Below are 23,802 nucleotides of genomic sequence, written 5' to 3' on the forward strand. Positions count from 1 at the left end.
TGATGAAGAGAGGGACAAGAGGAAATGCCCCTCTTTGCCTCTGCCTAGAATTCCCTCTTCTTATTTATTTATTTTTATTAAAGTATAGTTGACACACAATATTATTTTAGTTTCAGGTGTACAACATAGTGATTTGACATTTATATACTTCACGATGTGATCACCAGGATAAATGTAGTAACCATCCGAAGTTGTTATGATATGTCATTGACTATATTCCCTATGCTGGACATTATATTTCCATGCTTTTTTATTTTATAACTAGAAGTTTTTGCCTTTTATTCCACTTTACCATTTTACTCCCTCTTCTGTGGCAATCATCAGTTTGTTCTCTATCTATGAGTCTGTTTTGTTTGTTCATTTGTTTTGTTTTGTTTTGTTTTATTCCACATAAAAGTGAAATCGTACAGTATTGTCTTTCTCTGCCTGACTTATTTCATTTAGAATAATGCCCTCTTGGTCCATCCATGTTGTCACAAATTACAAGATTGCATTCCTTTTTATGGCTGAGTAACATTCCATTGTATATATGTGACACATCTTCCTGATCCATTCATCCATTGATGGTATGATACGTAGGTTACTTCTATATCTTAACTATTATAAATAATGCTGCACTAACCATAGGGGTGCATGTATCTTTTTCAGTTGGTGTTTTTGTTTAATTTGGATAAATGCGCAAAGTGGAATTGCTGGTTTATATGGTTGTTCCATTTCTATTTTTTTTGAGGAACTTCCATACTCTTGATGTCACTAGCAACTACTCGTCTTGAAGACACAGGTGAGGCACCAGTTTCTCTGAGAATTGCTTCTCGGCTCAACAATCTAAGCTAGACATGGCTCCTCTGAGGTGCTGGAACCCCCTCCCTACCCCCATCATATCATCTCCCCTAGTAAACCGCACAGTTCTGGATAGCAAGTACTGGATCTTTCCTATCTCTGTCCACAGTGCACATCCTGCCACATGCTACACCTTAGCCAGTATTTGTTAAATGAACAATTGAATGAATGAATGAATGGATGGATACTCAAGGAAGAAAAAGAAAACAGGTGGCAAGTGGTAAACAGTCTACAGAAAGTAAGAAACAGGAGCGTGAACCCTCATTCAAACAATTTAAACATGAAGAAGTTCTGAAATAAAACCCGGTGTTCAGCTTCCACTGAGAGATCTGTTATACAGATTCTTGCCCAAAGTATAAGTCAGTTCTGAGTAAACCACAGTCCCAGTTAAAACTGTGAAATGCAGAAGAGCTGAGAGTCGTATTCAAGCATACAGTTATAGCAATTTGCGTTAGAGTAAAAGCTGCATTTTCAGAAATTTATTCCAGAAAAAGAGTTCTAGGAAAAATCTATTTCTGTTATTTTAAAATGTAAATATTCAAAAGAGTGCATTAACCCCCACTGAAGCAAATACATCTGAGTGATCTATAGCAGTGGAAAAACTTCTGTGAACCCGAGGCGGGGGAAAGCAACACATCTACTCAGAGGGGTTCCTGGTGGCTAACTAGGCTCAAATAGAAAAGCAGAGCCTAGCAGCCATTTCTCACGCAAAGTGTGCTTCGGCGGGGAAAGCCTGCACTGAACTGCCTGCCTTTGCACTGAACTGTCTGCCATCTGAGCCAGGCCTTATAAAGGTTTCCTGGAATCCTACTTCAACCAATATGATTGAGGCTTTTTCTATCCAATCAGAGCTGTGCAACTCTGAACAATCAGAGTGGCTCTGTTCTGACAGTGCCTTTTGGGTCAAACTTCAAGATTCGGAGCCCTCATTTGCATGAGGATGGACCAATCAGGGACCAGGGTGGGGATTTCTGTCTGTATAAGCCAGCTCCTCTCTAGTCCTGAGAGTGCACTTTCCCCTTCCACAGAAGTCTCCCCACAGCAGAGCAGGTCAGCACAGTACAAAGCATGGTGCAGAGCAGAGCTATCTGTCTGGAGGGGGCCAGGGCCCTCTGTTTTCACAGTTGAGCTGTTTTCTTGTTGGGGTTGAATTGGTGCTAACAACTCTTGGTTGACACTTGGATGACAAAAACAAAGGTTGACTTATTTGCTTGGTAGTGCTTTTGGCACCAAATGTTTTCCCTTCCAAAATGTTTACTTTCCCCTTTCCAAGTATTTGAAATACCCTTCCTAAGGAAGCCAGTTTGGGGTGTTTTTTTTTTTTTTTTGAGGTCTGTCATTACATTTCTAGGAACTATTCAATTCAGCTGAAGTTGAATAAGGCACTAAGGTAGCCATTGTAATACACAGTGTACTCCCTTGTACTGATTAGAAGGGAGCAGGTAAGTTTTGATAAAATAAGATGTATGAATCGCATGATGCATTCTTCACATTGCTACTGGAATTTTCCTCCTAGAATATAGAGCTGATTAGGTCACCCCCTCGCTACTCAAATGCCTTCGGTGACTTTGCCTCCTACAGAATAAATATCAGATTCCCTAATGTAAAGGATGTTCATCTGGCTTATCCAAACAAAAATGCCCCAGTCCTACCCCAACTTGCCCCAATTCCCCACTCTCCCCCAGTTTAGAAGCAAATTATCTCAAGAATGTTTCCCAGGACAAGAACATAGAGACCATTCTGGTTGATTAGATATCCCTTCTTTTAAAACCAGAAAGAACCCTGGCTAGTGTGGCCCAGGTGCTTGGGTGTTGTACCATGCACCAAAAAGTTGCCAGTTGGATTCCTGGGCAGGGCACATGCCCAGGTTTCAGGCTGTAGGGGGCGTGCAGGAGGCAGCTGATCAATGTTTCTGCTCTCACATTGATGTTTCTCTCTCTCTTCCCCCGCTTCCTTTCTCTCTAAAAATCAGTGAAAAACAATTTTTTTTTAATTTGAAAGAATTCATAAATTGGAGCAACAAACAAAAGGAATTATTGCAAAATTTCTAAAGAAAAACCATGGTTGATATCAATACATAATTATTGAACAGCATGTTAACAAGCATCCTCTGAAACAAAGCATATTACTGACATGATCTACCGTGTTCTATGTACAACTGTGGTGTTAACTGCTCGCCTCTCCTCAGTCAGCACCCTCTATTTACAAGGTCAGTGTGTTAGCTCTCATCATTGTCTGAAGTTTACTTCTGGAAACCTCCCCATGTCCACATGAGATTCGTCACCCCCTTTGTATTGGTGCTGTGATGCGCCAATTCGTTAAGAGCGTTCAAACTCTCTTTGCAGTTTCTCAGACCTGTGTCTTTAAATTCAGTCTTTCTGCCTCCATTATAGGAGATTAATCAACTACCATTAATAGATCTCTCTAATCCCCTCCTATTTTGAATTGTTCTTGATTCCTGACAATTCTGGCGAGGCAGTGAATTGGGATTCTGCCATATAGGGTCCTGGGAGAACAGATTTGGTGGAGTCTTTGCAGTTTGACCATTTCATGCCCACTGCATGTGGGTGACGTTAACACGCCTTCAAAGCCCTTCAGTACTTGACTCTTCCAGCTGTTCTATTCCGTCTCCTGTGAACTCCTTCTTCATCCACCTGCCCCCAGGCACATCAGCATGAGCATTTGTGCTGTTCCACATGTGTATCTAGAATGACAGCTGTTGCTAAGGGCTCCTTGTGTGCCAGGTGCTTGCAGGAGTCCACATGCTGTGGATTAAGACCGAGGTTTAAATTGGGGTTCTATTACCTGTTATCTTGGGCACGTCTTCCAGAGCTCTCAGGTTCACTTTTCAGAGCTTCCATTTCCTTATCTGAAAAATGGCAATAAAAACTACCTCGTGGTCTTGGAATATACAGGGTGTCCCCCAAAATGTATACATGTTTTGAAGGATTATAAAGTCAGTGTCTGTTAACATACAGTTCATTTTCAAAATTTAAAAGAATCTACAAAAATGAATAATTTTTTTGTTAATGCCTGTTTTCAAACTAATGACCATTCTGCTCCCGGCACTGCTGATAATTTGAAGCAATGGAATTGCAAATATCAAGAATCATTTCGTTCAGTATTTGTGCACCCTCAATTTGTCCACTGTTACCAATTTTGTGCCTTATACTTTATCTTTTAGGTATCCCCATTTTAAAAATTCTAAGTGGCACTTCAGTGTAAATTTTCTTTGTTCAAAGCTTAGTCTGGCTTCACCATTATTTCAAGTCAATTTAAACCTGAAATGGAGTGAAAATTAAGTGAGTTATCAGTTGCTAAAGTGTGTAGACATTTTTGGGGACACCTATATGTGTATATTACGTGTTTATAAAATTGTTCATCTCATTCCTTTATGTTTAGTGTCTTTGCTTTTACTGTTTCTTCCTCCTGGAATGCTATTTGCCTCTATTCTCCATCTGTCAAAACTCCGCTCATATTTCAAAGCCCTGTAAAAATGCCTCCTTTTCTAAGAAGCCTTCCCAGATCTTACAAATCTATTTCCCATGGGTTCCCATAGCTCCTTATTTACATAGTTTGTAACCTGGGCTTCCCAGGTACGTAGACTTAGTATAATAACAGAGCAATCACAACCAGCTTTTCTCCAGTCCTCCCTACCTGCACTTGCAGGAACTTCTCCACCCAACTCCCTTTGCCGCAGGAAAGCAATTTTATAACCTTGATCCTAACCTCTCTGTACTTTCCCAATCCTGTACTTTTCCTTCAGAGTGCTTACTCACTGAAATAATCATTTATGCAAGAAGGAGTTAATATATCTGTTTGCCTCCAGCAGACCATAAGCCATTTGGGACAGGGACCAATGTCTGACTGGTTGGTCATTGTATCTCCAGGGTCTAGTCCAGTGCCCCGCATGGGTGGTGCCCAGTAAATGGTGGGGTCGTAAATGAACACAGGCTCCCTGGGTTGCCTCAGGTTATTCACCTGCAGTTAGCCCTGCCCCACCCTCTCATTCCCCCCTCCTAACCCCCCCCCTTCCGCTACCTTTGATGTTAACTGTCACTCTGAGGGCAATATTGCCGACACTGACCCCTGCCCTTGCCAAAGACAAGCCTTTCAAGGGAGCTTCTGTCTTCTGAAGCCGCGAGGATGCCATTGATGACCACAAGAGCAGATTCATGTGGTCCTCCCATGCATCTTTTTTTGATCCAACTTCTGGCTGGACTGTCCAGCTTCTTAAAACCATGGCCTGTGCCAAGTCTGTATGGGTTCCAACGATAACCCCAGTGGGAGATGAAACGTCCCCACCAAGGAAACAATGTGACCTTGGGCACTGGATTCCTCCCAGACATGTTATCGATGGAAAAATTTTGTCCCCTCAGGCCTCACTGTTAAGACTCAGAGGAGTGGCTGGAGGCCGTCTTGTGCCCAACCTGTCTCATTGCTCTGACTTGGAAGGGCTGAATTTGCAGCCATCTACTGCATCCCTACCCTATCTCCCCAGATGATTATTTCTTCCTGAAAGGTCTCTCGATCTATTGGACATACAGATTTCCATAGGTGTATCCCATGGGACTTCTAGACACTGTGACACACCCTCTCTGAGGGCATTTTCCAGTTCACTGCCACACAACCATAGCCCTGGATCCGCTCAGTGTTTTACTGCAACATCATATCCATCTTCCCTAGATTTTAAGTTCCTTTAAGAAACTTATTGTATTTTATTTGTCTTTGCATCTCTTCCCCACCCCACCCCACCCCCCTTTCCTCTCTCTCTCCCCACTTCGCCACAATCTCCTCCCCCAGCACCTAGCCCAGGTCTTGCACATATTAGTTGCTTAGTAAATATTTGTTGCATGGATTGGTGAGTCAACACCTGAGCAGTTATCAAGGTTAGAACAGGCTCAGCAGGGTCTGCATGAAATCTCGGAGGAGAAGGTGAGGGTGGCGAGCAAAGGGGCACGCACGGAGATGAGATGCCTGTCCGGCCTGGCAGTCCTGTCTATGTCGGAATGTTTCCCTCCTTCCTCTTGTTCCCCACGATGAAACGGGAGGAAGGAAGCTATAGATCTGTGCCTTACAGGGCTCCGGGAAAATCAATACTTTCTGTTTACAAATTATTTTCGTTCCATTTATGTATAGGTCTTGCAAAGAGAAAAGGAAGTAAAGAGAAGACAAGTAACCTGAGATGTATGGCTGGGGAGAGGTCGACGTGAATTCACCAGATCTGTTGGCCAGATTTCTGGACGAGCTGACATCCGTCCATTTTCCAAACATCAGGTAACAAGGCTTTTACTCTACTAATGTACCCATCCATTTCCCTTTAGGTCGAATATTTTTTTAAAATACATTTGTCTAGCACGGTAGCTATTTTTCAGAGTTCTACGTGTGCGTGCACAGTTGTTCTGTTCTAGTAGACAGTTTACCACCATTATGCAATGAGTCTTTCACTTCTTCAGAAACACACAGTCTATTTTTACAGTTTCCCCTCTCTGTGGTGAACGTTAAAGTCCCAGGAGGAGCGTGCAGAGAAAGTACCGATTTATGTACTAGCCACGCTCCCACTCAGGGCTTCATGGTTTGCTTCCTTCTTCATAGTTTTGCAGGTGACGTGGGTGGTGGGAACTTACTTAACTTAATCTAAGTTTTCTCATTAGAACAACATCTTTGGCTCATTAACGTGGGCATTCTTTATAGCTGAAAGCTTGGATTTCTGTACAGTATATACAAAATAAATGTATCCTCTCCACCCCCCATTTTCTTTTGAATGTTGAAATTAAACTCCCCCCACTGGCTGAAGCATTTGCCCTCGATTGAAATACTTTTAATGCCAGATTCGGAAGCAAGCCTTCTTCTGAAAAATGGACAAACAGTAAGTCTTTGACATTGAGTGTTTTTGAATTACTGTACTGTGTTTCTTAAACCTTGAGAAATGGAAGACCTGAAATTTTAAAATGTCACTATTTTTAATGAAATCTGGCTCCTGATTGACTGAGGGTGCTTACCCTTTGGTCTATGCCTTATGGTTCCTCTATGAAAGAAAGTGCTGGATTCCAAGGTAGGTGTGATCTGACATATAGTCTCCAGCACAGTAAAGTTCTTTCTCCTGCTGGGTTGGAAATAGGACATTGTATTGGAAGCAAAGCCCTCATTTTTCAAGGAACCCCATAGTACCTTCTCAGTGTCATGAGCCAATCCACCAAAGGAAGAAGGTTAGAGGAAATATAGATTATCCTTGAGATTCAGGTTTATTGCTCGTGGTTTCAACTATTTGGGTGTATCATCGTTTCCACTTATGCAACATGCTGGCAATTCGTTGTGCGTTTTCCTGATCCTCTAACCCTCGGTGTGGAAGAGGAGGCTGCATTACAGAATGTGTCTTATGAGGTCTACACAGCTGGGCTCACTTTGCCCCTGCCCCTCCCTTTTAAGCCTCTGTACTCTTTTTCTTTCTCAGAATTTCATGATCTAGCCCAGTGGTGACTAATCTATATATATAAAAGGCTAAGCGCTAGCTGGCTTGGCTCAGTGGATAGAGCATTGGCCTGTGGACTGAAGAGTTCGATTCCTGTCAAGGGCATATGCTCGGGTTGCGGGATCGATCCCTGGTGGGGGCCGTGCAGGAGGTAGCCAATCAATGATGTACTCTCCCATCCATTTTTCTCTCCCTCCCTCTCCCTCTCCCTCCATCTCTCTCTAAAAATCAAGAGTGGCCATGACGCTCACTGGCCATTTAAAAATAAACGGCACCACGGACCTGGCGCTGACAAACCAAGACTCGGCTTCCCCCAAGTGGGACAAAGGCCCCGCAACACCCCACCAAATCACAGCCAACGCTGCCAAGACGCCATGGTGCAAAATGTGGCCCACAGCCCAGCCCAGCCCAGAAAACGGTTGCTGTGGGCGCCAGGTAATGACCTCATCTAGCAATGCCCAGCTTCCTCTCCCTAGCAGCTAGCCTCCTTGGAGTTTCTTCAGCCCAGGAACACAACTTGCTTTATAGCCAGGTGCAAACATTTTACAGTTTAACCAGATATCTGTGAAGCATTTTCCCATGCCTCATCTCATTTGATCCTCACAAAAGTCCTGGAATAGGTACATAGGAGACTCGGTGGAATCCTATTTTCTTTTCATTAGCCAGAAAAGAAATTTAGAAAGTTTAGTAACTTGACCCAACTGAAAAGAAGTAAGAAATGGCGGACCTTGAAAATGACTTCAGGTTTTCTCACTGCGCAGAATATAGTCAAACACTGCTGCAGTTAAATATTTAAGCAAATTTATTCTATATATATAAACGGCTAAGTTAACTCGTGCATGCGTGATACATATAAAGCTCTTGCTGGCACCAATCACACGCGTGTTTTGATCTGTCATTGTCGATCGTGAATTTGCTTGACACTTCTATTATAGAGAAATGGCAAATAGTGATATTAAAACATTTCTTCTAATTAATTTCCTTTCAATGTGCACAAAACCGTGCACCGGGATACTAGTAAAAATATAACATGTTAAAAACCTTCAAGACTGGTAGGTTTTCTGAAAGGAAATGTCTAAAGAGCCTTATCCTAACCAGAAAAGTGACCAGGTCCTGGGGCATGCCATCTAAACCACCAGCCGCAGGCTAGATGGCCAAAGCCGTCCTGGGGCTGAGGGGCCTCATTTAGGTAATGTGTTTCGAGAAGAAAGATGTAAGTTATTTGGAAAGAATTTGTGTTGGCTATAGATAAAGGAGGTGGGAGAAGGTGAGGTCGGGTGAGCTCTGGAATAGGTGTGTAGTTCATAAGGAAGAAGTATTTACTGCTTTGGGATTGGTTGTAGCCAATGGTCCCCCAAGTTCATGCATAAGCAAGATATGGTGGCGTCTGTCAGCCATATTCTCTCTAGATAAGAGCTGAAATAGCCACTTGGACATAGATTCACAGTTTCCACATACAGTCAAGAATGTGAGCGGTCTTGTTAGTTAGGGCCCTTGGCTCTGTTAACTGATTAACCTCGCTTCTCTCTCTCCCACTCTCTGGCCCACTGTAACCTAATTGACAACGTCTCAGAATTTATCTTTTGTCAAATGTGTGCCACATAGGTCATTTGACATTTTCTAGTAACCATCTTAAAAACAGCAATAGGAAACAGGTGAAATTAATTTTAATAATATATAGCATTTAATAATATATCCAAAAGGTTATCATTTCAACGTGTAATCAACATATACATTTGAATGAATTTTCCATTCTCTTTTTTACATAAGTTTTAGAAATCCAGTGTGTATTTTACCGTTATGGCACATCTTGATTCAGACATTTCAGGGGTGGGACAGCTGCGGGTGGCTAGTGGTACCTTATTGGACAGCATAGATATAGAATATTTCCTCCTTGCAGAGGTTCTATTTGACAGGGCATATCTAGCCCATTCATGAGGATTTTTATCTAGAAATTTGCTCTCTGAAGAAGGCATCACCTGTCATCTTCACTTTCTAAAGAGCCGTAGGCAGTATCTTTCTAGTCAGCAGAATAACAAGAAAGCCCATTTCTGACTGTTTGGACCTGCCTTTTCTCAGGGCTCAAACTATACTGTCTATACTATCGTCCCCTAAAAGCAAAGAAAAGCAGTCAAGTGCCTTTGCCTGCCTGATGCAGCCTCAATGTTACTCCCTCAGGAAACTTCTCATTGATGTAAAAGTGAATTTACAGGTCATTCCTGAAAGCTTCCAAGTCTCATTTTAAAGAGGTCCATCTTTCATCCACCTTCAAAAGTGCTCAAAGAAGCAGTGTGCTTATAAGTGTTTTATACTTCACTCTAAGAATGAAGTCCTGACTTGTAGCATTTGCCAGCTTCTGTGGTGTAAATACTCCCACTATGGTCAGTGCTTTCAAACTACCAAGGTCCCTGAGCACTGAGGTGGGCAGAGATGCCCACAATATAGTAGGATATGTTGCCAACACATCTCTAGAGAATAGGGAAGTATATGCGCCCCTCTCCATCTTTAGGAACCTATAGAACATCCTTCACATACAAAGCAAAAATGTCCCAAAGGCTCCGTGTATTGGGTAAAAGGGATTTTAAGCATAGTTGAATTTAGTAAGGAGGCTCACAAGTTAGCTTAACAAAATATATAGCACAGTACATATTTATCATGCTTATATTCCATGTCTATACTAGTACTCTTAACAGTACAGATCTAATCAATTTACTCTGTTTAAATGTGGCTGTGAAAAATGAGATAAATCAGACAGAGAAGGACAACTACTGTATGATACCATTTATATGTGGGATCTAAAAAAACAGAGAATGAAGTGGTGGCTACCAGGGGGTGGGGTGGGTCAAGGATAACTTGGAATGAGGAGTAACTAAGCCGTAGAGATCTGCACAGTACAATGAAGACATAATAATACTGTACTATAGTTCTGTAATATGATAAATACCACCACATCAGCAATCATTTCACAGTAGATAACTGTACCTAACACTAACACATTGTCAGATTTGTTCAATTTTAAAAAAGGTAGTTGAAAGTAAGATCAGCTTTCATTAGCACTTTTTTATTCTGGTCAGATGACAACTCTACTATCCGTTGTTCCATAAAAAAGAAACATTAAATATATCAATAGCTTGAGAATTAATCTGAATTTCTCACTGATCCATTCTTCCAGAAAAAAAAAAAGTGTGAGCTATGTGGGGCTGAAATAAATGATGTGAAGGCAAGATAGTTAGTCTTAAATGTGAGACTATAATTCAGAGTCCTGACTACCTCTGACAAGCCATGAGATCATGGGTAAACCTTTAAAACTACATAGGGCCTCATTTTCCTCATCTATAAATTAGGTGTTGGATTAACTCAATGTTCTTCAAAATTTACTCGTTCTCATATATAACTCTTAATATTTTACTCATTTTTTAAAATCCTCACCTGAGGATACCTTTTATTGATTTTAGAGAGAGGAAGGGAGGGAGAGAGAGACTTCTATCCAAGAAAGAAACATTGATTGGTTGCCTCCAGGGATTGAACCTACAACCTAATTATGTACCCTGACCGGGAATCAAACCTGCATCCTTTTGGTGTGAAGGACAATGCTCCAACCACTGAGCCACCCAGCCAGGGCTATCTTTGTCATTTTTATATGCCACCTGCACTATTATTTTCTCAATATTTTTCTTTAATCAACTCACCTCCTTTTACTTAAGTACTGTGCCTTTTCTTAAGTAAGACATTTATGAAATCAAGCTCTAATATGCTAGTTGTGTTTTTTTAGATACACAGTGATATACAAACATAACTGTAAATTTAACCAATGTGTGTGTACTTCCTAAAATTGTTTACTGCATGGGGCTAGCATCCTACAGATGAGGTGATCTCTCTGGGTCCACAGAGTTATTGGTTTGAAAGCTGTCATACATAATGTCAGCCAGTTTGGTGCTTCCTGTGGAAATTCAGGATTGATTCACATTGCAGTGACACTTGTCAATCAAGGAGATGAGTGAAACTAGTGGATCATCAAGCCATACTGCTGTCCAGGTCTCTCATTACAGATAGACATGGTTTGAGACTTCTGTGCTTAAATGTATTTGCTCCTATACCAATATAACTTTCTTGCTCCATTAAGCAGCAGAAAAATCCGATCAAAAATTTAAATGAACGCATTTTGCATATAATATTTTGTCTGTTATTATTAAGCTCTGTAAATAGGTTGAAATCTGCATATAAATCACTTATATTTGCCTAGTTGTCTCTATGGGGGTTGCAGTGATGGTGCAGTAAATACCATGTGAAATGTTAAGTGATTGCTGGGCATGAGAGAACTATGAAATTATTTTTATTAAAACAATAGGAATTAGAAAGCAGGACTTCCTTTAGAGTTGATGTAGCTTAAATAATTTCAACCAGATGAACCGTTGTCAACAATTTGCATTTAAAATATAATTAATTATGTTAGTCTGCCTGCTGTTATACTAGGAAATTAAGATACCATACATGTTTGTAATAGGAAATTTCTCAATTGTTTTTTTGAATCCACCACGAAGCTGCACATTTATTTCCACAGGAGGAAAGAAAAACATATTATGCTGCTAACGTAATACCAGTCTTTTTTAGGATTAAGAATCAGTGGATGGTTTGTGGGATTAGTGATTTCTATTCTCAAATGAAAACCAGATGGGCCAAACTGACAGCATAAACAGTTGAAGAAAAAAATTGGCAGAAAAAGCCACATTTGATTATTACATTTGTTTTTACACATTCTCTTATTTGAGATAGAAAGTTGGTTTGTATTGGGTTATGATTTAACCCAATAAAAGTTCAGACTCTATTTCACATGTGAATTATTAGGTAACAGTGTGACAGTCAAGTAGTTCTTTTATTAAAAATAGAAAATTCTTGGCCACAAAAAAATTTTTAGGAAATGTTTATTCAATTGTTCATTTAAATGTACAATAATCAGTTTATGTATATGATTATACTAAAACATAACATAAACAAATGTAACGTAGACCCTCTATTGTAAATGTATTAGCAATACCTATGTAATTACTAACCATGCATTTTAGCAATATTCTATGTTTTAGCATAAATACAAGGAACTAATTTTAAACTAGAGAGTAGAAGCAGTTGTTAATCACTCAATATTTTAGAGAACATGATACTGAAAACATAATGCATAGCTTGCTATTTAACCTGGGCAATTTGTCTAGAACAAATTTGGGTGGGCAAACTTTTTGACTCGAGGGCCACAATGGGTTCTTAAACTGGACCGGAGGGCCGGAACAAAAGCATGGATGGAGTGTTTGTGTGAACTAATATAAATTCAAAGTAAACGTCATTACATAAAAGGGTACGGTCTTTTTTTTCCAATAGTTTTATTCATTTCAAACGGGCCGAATCCGGCCCGCGGGCTGTTTGCCCACGGCTGGTCTAGAATCGCAGATTCACTGGCTCCTACATTCACCCACATTCCGTGATAGCTTACCGCGGGTTGAATCCCATCATTATCCCCACTTTTCAGAGATGGAGACTCTGAGGGCTAAGGTCATTGTCTAGGTTTGCCCAGCCAGCATGTGGCAGAGCTGGGCTTGTACATAGACACTCCACAGTGGTGTGGTGCTTTTAGTTCCTGCTGGGTACCAACCCCTGGGCTGAGTGCTGGGGACTCGCGATGAGTAAGGCATGGATGCTGACCTTAGGAAGGTTATGCAGCCCTTCATGTAGAACTTCTGAAATTGAGAGTTGGAAAACACCATGGAAGTTGCCTGGCCAAACTCCCTTTTATCATCGATAGGAAAATAGTGGCCTTGCCCTAGCCGGTGGTCAGAGACCTGGAATCAAACCTGCAACCCTTTGCTGCAAGAGATGATGCTCCAGCCAACTGAGCCACCCTGGGCAAGGGCAAGGATCATATTTCTTTTTCCTAAAAATCTTTCTTTCAATTGCTCAGTAGAACATATGCTACTAAAAAAAAAAAATCTCAGTTTTTGTTTGTCTGAAAGTGTTTTCATTTTTGAGGAATACTTTTTCTGGGCATAGAATTCTAGATTGGCAGCTCTTTAAGCACTTGGAAGACATGAGTCCGCCATCTTGTGGATCCCATTGTTTGCTTTTGTTGAAAAGTCAGATGTAAATATTATAGAGTATTGCTTCTTTGAAGGTAATATGCTGTTTTTATTCTGGATGCTTTAAGATTAAAACTTTGACTTTTTTTTTTACTTACCTTTATTGATGAGAGAGAGCGAGAGAGAGGGAGAGAGAGAGAGAGAACGAGCGCCAGAGCTGGTTTGTCTCAGTGGATAGAGCATCGGCCTGTGGACTGAAGGGTTCAGTTCTGGTCAAGAGCATGTACCTCAGTTGCAGGCTCCCGGGCCCTGGTCAGGGTGCGTGCAAGAAGCAACCAATCGATGTGTTTCTCTCACATTGATATTTCTCTCTGTCTTTCCCTCTCTCTTCCACTCTCTCTAAAAAATTCAATGGACAATATCCGCAGGTGAGGATTTTAAAGAGAGAGAGAGAAACAGAGAGAAAAACATTAATTTGTTGCTTCACACTTACTCATGCATTCATAGGTTGATTCTTTTATGTGCCCTGACCAAGTATTAAACCCACAACCTTGGCACACTGGGACAATTCTCTAACCACTGAACAACATGACCAGGGCTACATCTTTGTCTTTGATTTTTAGTTGCTTTACTATTAAGCATATGCATATATATGCATTATGCTTGGGTGTTTGTAGCGCTTTTTGAACCTATGAGACCACTAACATCTCTGCTTACTTTCTCATTCTCACAGCCACACCCTACTCCAAATACCAGGCTTACCTCTCTTGGATTTTCTCTTATTCATATACTGATCATTCACATTTTCTCTGCTTTTGTATTTATTACTAGAGGCCCAGTGTACGAAATTAGTGCTGGTGTGTGTGTGTGTATGTGTGTGTGTGTGTGTGTCCCTCAGCCCAGCCTGCACCCTCTCCAATCTGGGAACCCTTGAGGGATGTCCGACTGCCCGTTTAGACCCGATCCCACTGGGCAGTCAGACATTTCTCTCAAAATCCAGGACAGCTGGCTCACAACCACTCGCCTACCTCCCTGTCGGATTGCCCCTAACCACTACCCTGCCAGCCTAATCAATGCCTAACTGCTCCCCTGCAAGCCTCATTGCCCCTAACTGCCCTCCCCTGTCATCCTGGTCTCCCCTAACTGCCCTCCCCTGCAGGGCTGGTCCCCCCCAACTGTCCTCCCCTGTAGGCCTGGTTGCCCCCAACTGCCCTCCTCTGCCAGTTTGGTCATCCCTAACTGCCTTCCCCTACAGGCCTGATCACCCCCAACTGTCCTCCCTTGCAGGCCTGGTCCCTCCCAACTACTCCCCTGTTGGCCATCTTTGACCACATGGGGGCAGCCATCTTGTGTGTTGCAGTTATGGTCAATTTGCATATTACTTTTTTATTAGATAGGCTAGTATCTTCAGAGTTTTTGAAATATGTGTGTTTTAATATTCTCTCTAGGTTTTCTAATTTTTCTCATAAGGAACATTAGTATAAAACACTTCATTAGTTGCTGCTAGAAGTTTTTATTAATCTATTTAAAAATTTTACCTACAATTGAATATCCACATGTGTTCTAAATGACCACAAACTTGTTTGCAGTTTTCCAGCTTCAGAGAAACACATAGTAGATGGCCTGCTAAGGAGAGAATTAAAGACCATCATGAACTGATTTGAAACAAACTTTAAGAATTTTATTTTTTTTTAAGTTAGTATAATGCTCTAACAATCATGAGTGTGCAGGTAGAAGCCATTGGAGCTTGTGTGGGGTAAAAAGAGTAAGGTTAGGATTTAGACAGGTTACCCACTTGGAAATTGAGAACCCCTGAAATGATTCTAGGACCTGGGATGGAGAGGGAGACTGAATTTTATTTTATGAATATGGAGATCAATAGGAATTATATTGATTATGTCACAAATTTCTCTATTTATGAAGTGCCTCTACTATGCTAGTCTCTGTACCAGTAAATGACAGACATGAGGAGTGGTAAGAGGCCACATAGTTGGATGGCATGAGGTTCGAAGAGGAAGAGAAGACCACGTGAAGGTAGAGAAGTGATGACTTGAAAAGCTTAGAGAATGCCAAGCCCTTGTGGCCCTCACCCACCTCCACCTCCCTGTCCCACCACACATCTGTCTTGTGAAAATAAACAACTTCTGCTTGAGATTCCCATAAAAAACACCCATGTCCTCAAAAGAAAGCAGATTTCAGTGATAATTAGAAAGTGGAGGGAATATTTTGTGACATGATGGATTATGTTAGAAAATTTGCTTAGCATTTAGCAGAGGTTCCAAAGGATGACATGGAGGGCTTGGGAGAGAGACGAGCGCCCAAAAAACACTCCTGTGCCATGTGAAGAGTGTGATGATGAAGTTACGGCTGAGATATTCCAGCAATCAATATTGAGGCCAGTGATGTTTATTCATGACAGTGTGAGAGTAAATTGAAAAATGGTTGCTGACAACACGGCATCCTTCAGATAACTTAGAGCCAAAGAGATCTACAGATGGCCCTAACCAAATTAGGAAATGAGTAACATCATAACAAGGCATAGGTTTTATAAGTTATGTACATGGATAAGAATAACTTGGAGTATAATGATTTACTAGTTTGACTTAAATTGCTATAAAAATAACCCCTTAAAGAAAAAGATGCATATTAGCATTTGGCTTTATATAGTGTGCCGCTATGCTATTACATGACATATAAAGGGGAGAGCAAAAGGAGGCTAATAATAATAATGATGATAATAATAATACAATAATTAATGCATAATAATATAAGAATGAGCTCTGCATTTTGTGTACTCACAGCTGTAAACCTGCTTTTACCCCACCTCTGTGTATTGAAGGCAAGTAACAGACCAAGCTAAAAAGAGGAGCAACAGTATTAAAATCATTCTGAATTCTACTGGACACATGGGTGACATTTCCATCTTTAGAAAGGAACGAATAGGAAAACCAAGAAAGGACAAGACTGCAAAGAGACTATGAGGACATTGAGAGGAAAGGTTTTGAAAAGCTGTTGTTAAAAGAACATATAGTCTTAGAGCAAGAGGCACGTCTGGAAAAAGCGATCGCTTGTTAGGAAGTTGCAAGTGCATGGAATCCTACTCATGTGGACATACTCGGGCTTGAGACCATCATTTTGCTTTGGAGAAGCCAAGGGCTCACCTGACAAATGTGCCTCATGGATGCAGAAAAGTATAAAGTGTAAGTCATTGTGACATTTCCCCCCTGTTTTTGTGTACAGTCACATGGGTCATTTTTATGGTAATAAGTTCATGGTTGAGAGTGGACACAGGGATGGCATATAAAGCCTTTTGCAATAACATTTTACAACCAGCATATTCTTTGACTTTTTTTTAGACCAGGGTTTAATCTTTTCTTCCTAGGAATCTGTACCCCCCCTCCCCCACATACACACACAAGTTATCTTTAAGTAATAAAACCCTTTTTCTGACTAGTATGCACGGCTTGTAATGACTTCAATGAAACATTTAGGTCATTTGGAGCACAAAACTATTTTGTGATTCAAATCATTCCAAACTATTTCCCATTAAGATGATGCACAAGCTGAACTGGAGTTAATGAACCTACATTCTTGCAGGATAATTCAAACTTTAAGGGTGATATTCACTTAAACGAAATAAGAGAGGGAAGAAAAATCAGGTTCATTGTACACCAGAGATCATGATCTTTATCCTCTCAGTTCATAAAAGCTTATCTGTAGCTCAGTTACTCTCAGTCCATTATGAGAGTGGTTGTAGAGCACATATATGTTTATAATTAAGTACCCCTCTGTGGCTATAAAAGGGCTGCATGTGCTTCCGCAAGGAGTACATGTGGAACTTGATTCATAAGCTTGTGTGAGAGAGTGGGTATCTTTAACCTTTGTGGAATGTTGCATGAAACTGTGTGGCATATCCCCACGTACTATGCAAAGCAAGGGTCTGAACACTATATAGCCCATGGCCAAATCCACCCTATAGCTCATTTTGTAAAGTTTTACTGGAGCACAGTCACACCTATTCATTTATATATTGTCTATGGCTACTTGAACCCTGTAACAGCAGAGCTGAGTAGTTGCAGCAGAAATTGGATGGTCCAAAAAGCCTAAAATATTTACTATCTGGCTCTTTAAAGAAAAGGTTTACCAACTCCCGATGTAAAGAAAAACCTTTGTTCTATACCTGTTGACCATATACAGAATTGCAAAGTGAGTAAAACCAACATTAAATTAATCAACTGTTATTTCAGAGCACAGTATTTACATTATCTACAGCGAAAAGGTCCTAGGTTGCCTTGGACCTACTTAGGAACGTGTCTTCTTCAAAAGCCTAGACCTGGCATTTTAAACTCCTCTGCTGTCAAAAATTAAATTAATTAATTGGCACAATAGCTACTAGTTTCTTAAACCCCCCTGAAACACAATGTCCCGTGTTCCCCTCCTGACTCTCTGTGGCAGCTGTTAACTATCAAATACTATTTCTAGAACTGTGCTGACATCAGTCGACGATCATACACAAAGCTGTTTGGCAGGCCATACACTGTGTGAGTTGAGGTTGTTAAAATGAAACAGCTCCGTTAAAATTAACTCTATTCACATCACAGAGAAAAAATATCTAAGTTTGCCAAATCAAATCTTTCCTATATCAGTGGGGAAGAGCCATTTCCCACCCTCTAAAAAAGGTAATTCAGGCACAGGAGGGGGAAAAAAGAACCCTCGGAAATTAAAATGATAAAACAAAAATTTGCTTGACAGCAAAAGTACTTCCAAATGTATGAAATTGAATCCAAATCTGAGCCTGCAACAAATTTAACTGACAAGAAAGTCTGCATAATGGACTTGGTTTTATTATTAATGCTAATATGGGTACATTTTTGTTCTATTGTGCTGATGGCAAGAAGATAAATGGCCACCGAAGGCACTAAAATATCTCCACTCTGTTGAAACACTGATTGGAGTTAGAATGCAAACACTTATTCTTCACTTGTGAGAGAAAAAAAAAAGTGTTTTAAAGGAAGTGCTACCGTAGAGGCCATTTCAGAATCAGGTATAGCTTTGAAATAGAATTTCTTAAAATAACGAAGTGCAATATTTAAAACGCCGTTACTTTTAGAAATTTAAAATCATGTAGCTATAATTTTATCAAAATGATAAATATATTCCTGACATGATTTTTAATGAGAACTTCTTGAAAATGAATAATTAGCCTCACATAGTGGTTGAAGTTTACATTCAGGGCACCCACGTTAAATGGTGTAAATGCTTTTCTCTGTCAGCTCACCTCTCCCTGGAAATCAATATTTAAAGTCCTCTCATCCCCTGCACCCAAGTCTCCTTAGAGGTCACACGGCGGCCAGACAGGGACTGTGCGAGACTGGGTCTGTGCCAAAGACATCTGGTCATTTTCAGGTTCGGGAGACAAGGACGGAGGAGCTACAGTTGTTTGCAGGCGGGAGGGCCACCGGTCTGGAAGCCCAGGAGTTCAAGCCAAAGCCTGAGTGTGTCGAGCCAGTAAATCAGTTAATGTGAGAAGGAGCAATTGGGTTTTGGAGATCAAGACGAGCAGAAGGTCAGAAACTCTGGGAGGTTAGTAACAGCGAGGAAATAGAATAGGAATGTCAGCCCTTAAGCTACCGTCTATTCGTGTTTGCTTTCACGTGTCTTGTTTAGACTCCTCCACGGTTGCATGCAGAGCAGTGGTTATCGCTACTTTGGAGTGAAACTACGGTGGATAAACCTGGATCCTGGCCACAGCCGGCCTGTAATTACAAGGAAGCTGTTACAGACCTCGTGCTGTCGAGATTATTTAAATAGCAATGACGCCTGTGCTGTAAGCCTGTGCTAATCGGTCCAAATTCTCCCACCACTTGCCTTCTCTGTTTATTAATTTATTTAACCTTTTTCTACTTTCTAGATGAGTTCTGTCTGTGGTAGACAGAATTTTAAGATGGCCCCCAAGTTTCCTAAAATCCCCTCCCCTTGAGTATGGACGGACTGGTGAGTAGAATAGGATATCACTCCTTCTATTACAGTGGTTCTCAACCTTCCGAATGCCGCGACCCTTTAAACAGTTCCTCATGTTGTGGTGACCCCCAACCATAAAATTATTTTTGTTGCTACTTCATAACAGTAATCTTGCTACTGTTATGAATCATAATGTAAATATCTGATATGCAGGATGTATTTTCATTGTTACAAATTGAACATAATTAAAGCATAGTGATTAATCACAAAAACAATATATAATTATATATGTGTTTTCCAATGGTCTTAGGTGACCCTTGTGAAAGGGTCGTTCGACCCCCAAAAGGGTTGTGACCCACAGGCTGAGAACCGCTGTTCTATTAGGTTAGGCATCAGTGTACCGAGTTAGTCAAAAGGGTAATTATCCTGGGTGGGCCTGACCTAATCAGGCAACCCTTTGAAAGAAGGTGAAGCATCAGAAAGATTATAACCTGAGGAATTCCAGGAAAAAAACAACAGCAAAGAGCCATGTTGTGAGAGGAAGGGGACACGTGGTAAGGACCTCAAGGTGGCTACTAGGAGCTTTGAACACTCCTTGGCCAAACAGATACAACAAAATTCTGCTACCAATCATGTGAGTTTGACCAAATCCCCCAAGCTTCAGCAGAGACCCCAGCTCGTACCTTGATGTCAGCCTGGGGAGACCCTGAGCAGGCGACCCAACTAAGTGTGCGTGGGCTCCTGACCTACGGAAGCTATGAAATAATGCTTGTCTTGTGTTAACCACTAAGTTTGTGGTAATTTCTTCTGTAGTAATAAGAAACAAATACACTGTGCAACTTCCCATCACAATGGAAACGTCCTATATTCAAGTTGCCAATATGGTAGCCACTAACTACATGGGGCAATTGAGCACTAGCCACATGAGGCTCGTGCAGCTGAGGAACTGAATTTTCATTTTATTTTATTTTATTTAATGTTAACGAATTTAAACTTGAATAGCCATATGTGGCTAATGGCTACCCTATTGAACAGTGCATTTCTAGATTAATAATAAGGAAGACAACAATACTTTGATTTTAGTGTACTTGATTACAAATAGCTCTTCCTCTGAGTTTCATTTTTGAAATGTAATCCTCAACAGATTCTCTATGAAGATCATATGAGAAGCCATGCATGATCTAGCTCCAGCTCATTCCCTTCTCCAAACCGCAGGGCTTCTTGTATCAAGTTCTTTCTCCACAGAGGGCTTCCCTCTATCCAGACACTCTTCCCTTCGTTCTTCATCTGTGTAACACTGACTTAATATTTGGGTCTCAGTCCAGATGTCACTATCTTAAGAGAATTCCCTGATGCCCTGCATCCGTCAGCTATTGCTGTGTAACAAACTATGCCAAAATTCAATGGCTCCAGAAATCATTTTTTACTGTAGTTCATGCACTGATGGGTCATCTGAGCCATCTGATATAAACTGGGCTCACACTTGTGAGCTGGAGGCTCTGCTTTAAACTGGTATTGACTAGGTCAGCGGTCGCCAACTTTTTGGACTTCACGGACCACCAGTGGTCCGCGGACCACACGGTTGGTGACCGCTGGACTAGAGCACATCAGCAGGGTGAGGTCACTCTTCCTCCTGAGGCCAGGAGGCGAGGCTGGGCACATTCATCTCATGGCACTGAGAAGTAAGACAGGCAAGTATACGTCACAGGGACTGGAGGCGTCGGCTCAAGACTGATACGACATCATTTTGCCTCGTTCTGTCGGTCAAACTGTCACCAGGCCAAAGCCGGAGTTTAAGGGTGAGAAGTGTATTCTCCTTTTGTGGGAGGAGCTGCAACAGTCCTATGGCAAAGGGCTTAGATACAGGAAGGGTGAAGAATTGGGGTCAGTGATGGGAATCTTTCATATTTTTTTCATTTAAACTGGATCCTTCATTCTTAATATCTCATAGGAAAGATTTTTCTTTCAAGGCACTTGTATTTGGTAATTGTACATTTATTTATGAGAGTATTTGTTTACTAATAGTCTCCTCCATAATGCTGAGTAAGCTCAATGAGTTCAGAAAATCACATTTATTTTATTCACTTCTGTGTCACCAGAAACTATGACACTCAATTATTTATTGAATAAATGAATAAACAAAATATCTAAAGAACATTTTAAAAGGTAAATATGTTCTGATAAGCAGGATCTGAGAATAGATAGTTGAAGTTTGAGCAAAATTTGGTAGCTATTATCAGAGCATGAGGAGACATCATTTAACAAGCTGATTTATGAATGTCAAGGGAAGTAATTGAAAAATAGGACAGTGTGTGTGTGTATGTCTGTATATATAAAGGCAAGAAAGTCGGAAGGAAGGGAGAAAGGGAGGGAGGGAGGAAGAATTGACAGGTATTAGCAATCACAGACCAGGTATAGCTATCCTTGGAACTATAATACAAAAATCCTACAATAATCAATGAGTAATCAATCAACCAAAATATGCCTCACCTAGGAACCAATAATAGAATGATAGAGGCTGAATATATTGTCTGGTTTGCATGTGAAGATGCTGCTTTTCAATTATGCAGGTGTCTCTCCAGAGGCAACTTAGGACAAACAGTTCTAAGACCCATAAATTCTACTTTTTACTTACAACCATATCAGATGTTCTAATAGAATCTATTTTTCCTCTTCACCCCCTGGTCCAGGCAGAATCACTAAAATTTATAAAATCCCTCCATCCCTTATTACCATACTCAATTATTTTTTAATTGATTTTAGAGAGAGGAAGGGAGAGAGAGAAACATTGATGTGACAAAGAAACATCAACCGGCTGCCTCTTGTGTGCGCCCCGACTGAGGATCGAACCCACCACCTTTCAGTGTACAGGACAACACTCCAACCAATGGAGCCACACCAGCCAGGGCAGTTATTTGGTTATTTGGGAATACTCAGCAATGTTCTCAGCAGTGTTACTTGAGAGTTATTCTGGTTTTTGTGGGGAAATTCATAAAAGGCATATGGAAAGGATCACTGAAATATAGCTGCCCTTGCTTTGATTTTGTGTTCCTGGGATGAATGTGGAACCATCTCTGATTTTCACTGAACCATACAGAGTTTCAAACACAACACAAATTTTGTTTGAATTCATCTAGTGAGTCTTAGGTTCCAGTAAAGATTTCATATATTTCTTCATTTTACTTGCATGCATGGTGTAAACATGTCCTTTTTTCATCAGAATCCCAAATAGCTACAGGGTGTTAATGACATTGCTTTCTTTGCTGCAAGCAGCATCTTGAACTCTGAATCACGGCCAACAATCTAATCATAGTGATGCGAGCCAGTAGGGTGCAGGGGTTTAACTGCCGGAAAGACAGTGTCTTTTGAAAGTTGTACATTTGCATATGGTGTAAGAAAGTGATCTGGTTTCATTTGTTCCCATGGAGCTGTCCAGTTTTCCCAACACCATTATTTGAAGAGACCGTTTATACCCCACTATATATTCTTGCCTCCTTCATCATAGATTAATTGATCCTATAGGCATGAGTTTATTTCTGGGCTCTCTATTCTGTTCCGTTGATCTGTATGTCTGTTTTTATGCTAGTGCCATGCTGTTTTGGTTAGTATTGTCTTGCAGTATAGTTTGATACCAGGTAGCGTGATACCTCCAATTTTGTTATTCTTTCTCAAGATTGCCTTGGCTATTCAGGGTCTTTTATGGTTCCATATAAATTTTAGGATTATTTGTTCTAGTTCTGTGAAAAATGCCATTGGTATTTTGGTAGGGATTACTTTGGGTAGTATGGCCATTTAATGATGTTAGTAGGTGTATCAAAATGCAAAATACAACTGATTTCTGAATATTTCTGCTACTTTACTAAATTCATTTATTAGTTCTAATAGTGCTATTTTGGTAGAATCTTCAGGATTCTCTCTATCATGTCAACTGCAAATAATGACAGTTTTACTCTTCCTTCCTGGTTCGGATTTGCTATTTATAACATGTGAAAGCATGCAGAAATACTTATTGAGCACCTACTATCTTACCCTGGAAACACTAAGATGGATGACCCGACCCCCTCTTCATAGGGTGCATAACTAGTGTGTGAGGCATGTGTGTGTAAACAAATGACTCCATAGTCAATGGGCACGTGCGAGAAGAACTGATCCACTTTACCTGGAGAGCACTCTGAGCAGGAGGCGATGCTTAGGCTTAGGATGAGTGGGAATTTGACAAGTGGGTAAAAGGCAAACGAGGCGGGAGACAAAAATCCGAGAGATGTCAGGGCCCAAACCATCTCTGGTCAGAGCACATACAGAATCCGAGAGATGTCAGGGTCCAAACCATCTCTGGTCAGAGCACATACAAAATCCGAGAGATGTCAGGGTCCAAACCATTTCTGGTCAGAGCACATACAGAATCCGAGAGATGTCAGGGTCCAAACCATCTCTGGTCAGAGCACAGACAGAATCAGAGAGATGTCA

The sequence above is a fragment of the Myotis davidii genome, unplaced genomic scaffold (genome assembly GCF_000327345.1).
Source record: "Myotis davidii unplaced genomic scaffold, ASM32734v1 scaffold732, whole genome shotgun sequence".
NCBI lineage: Eukaryota > Metazoa > Chordata > Mammalia > Chiroptera > Vespertilionidae > Myotis > Myotis davidii.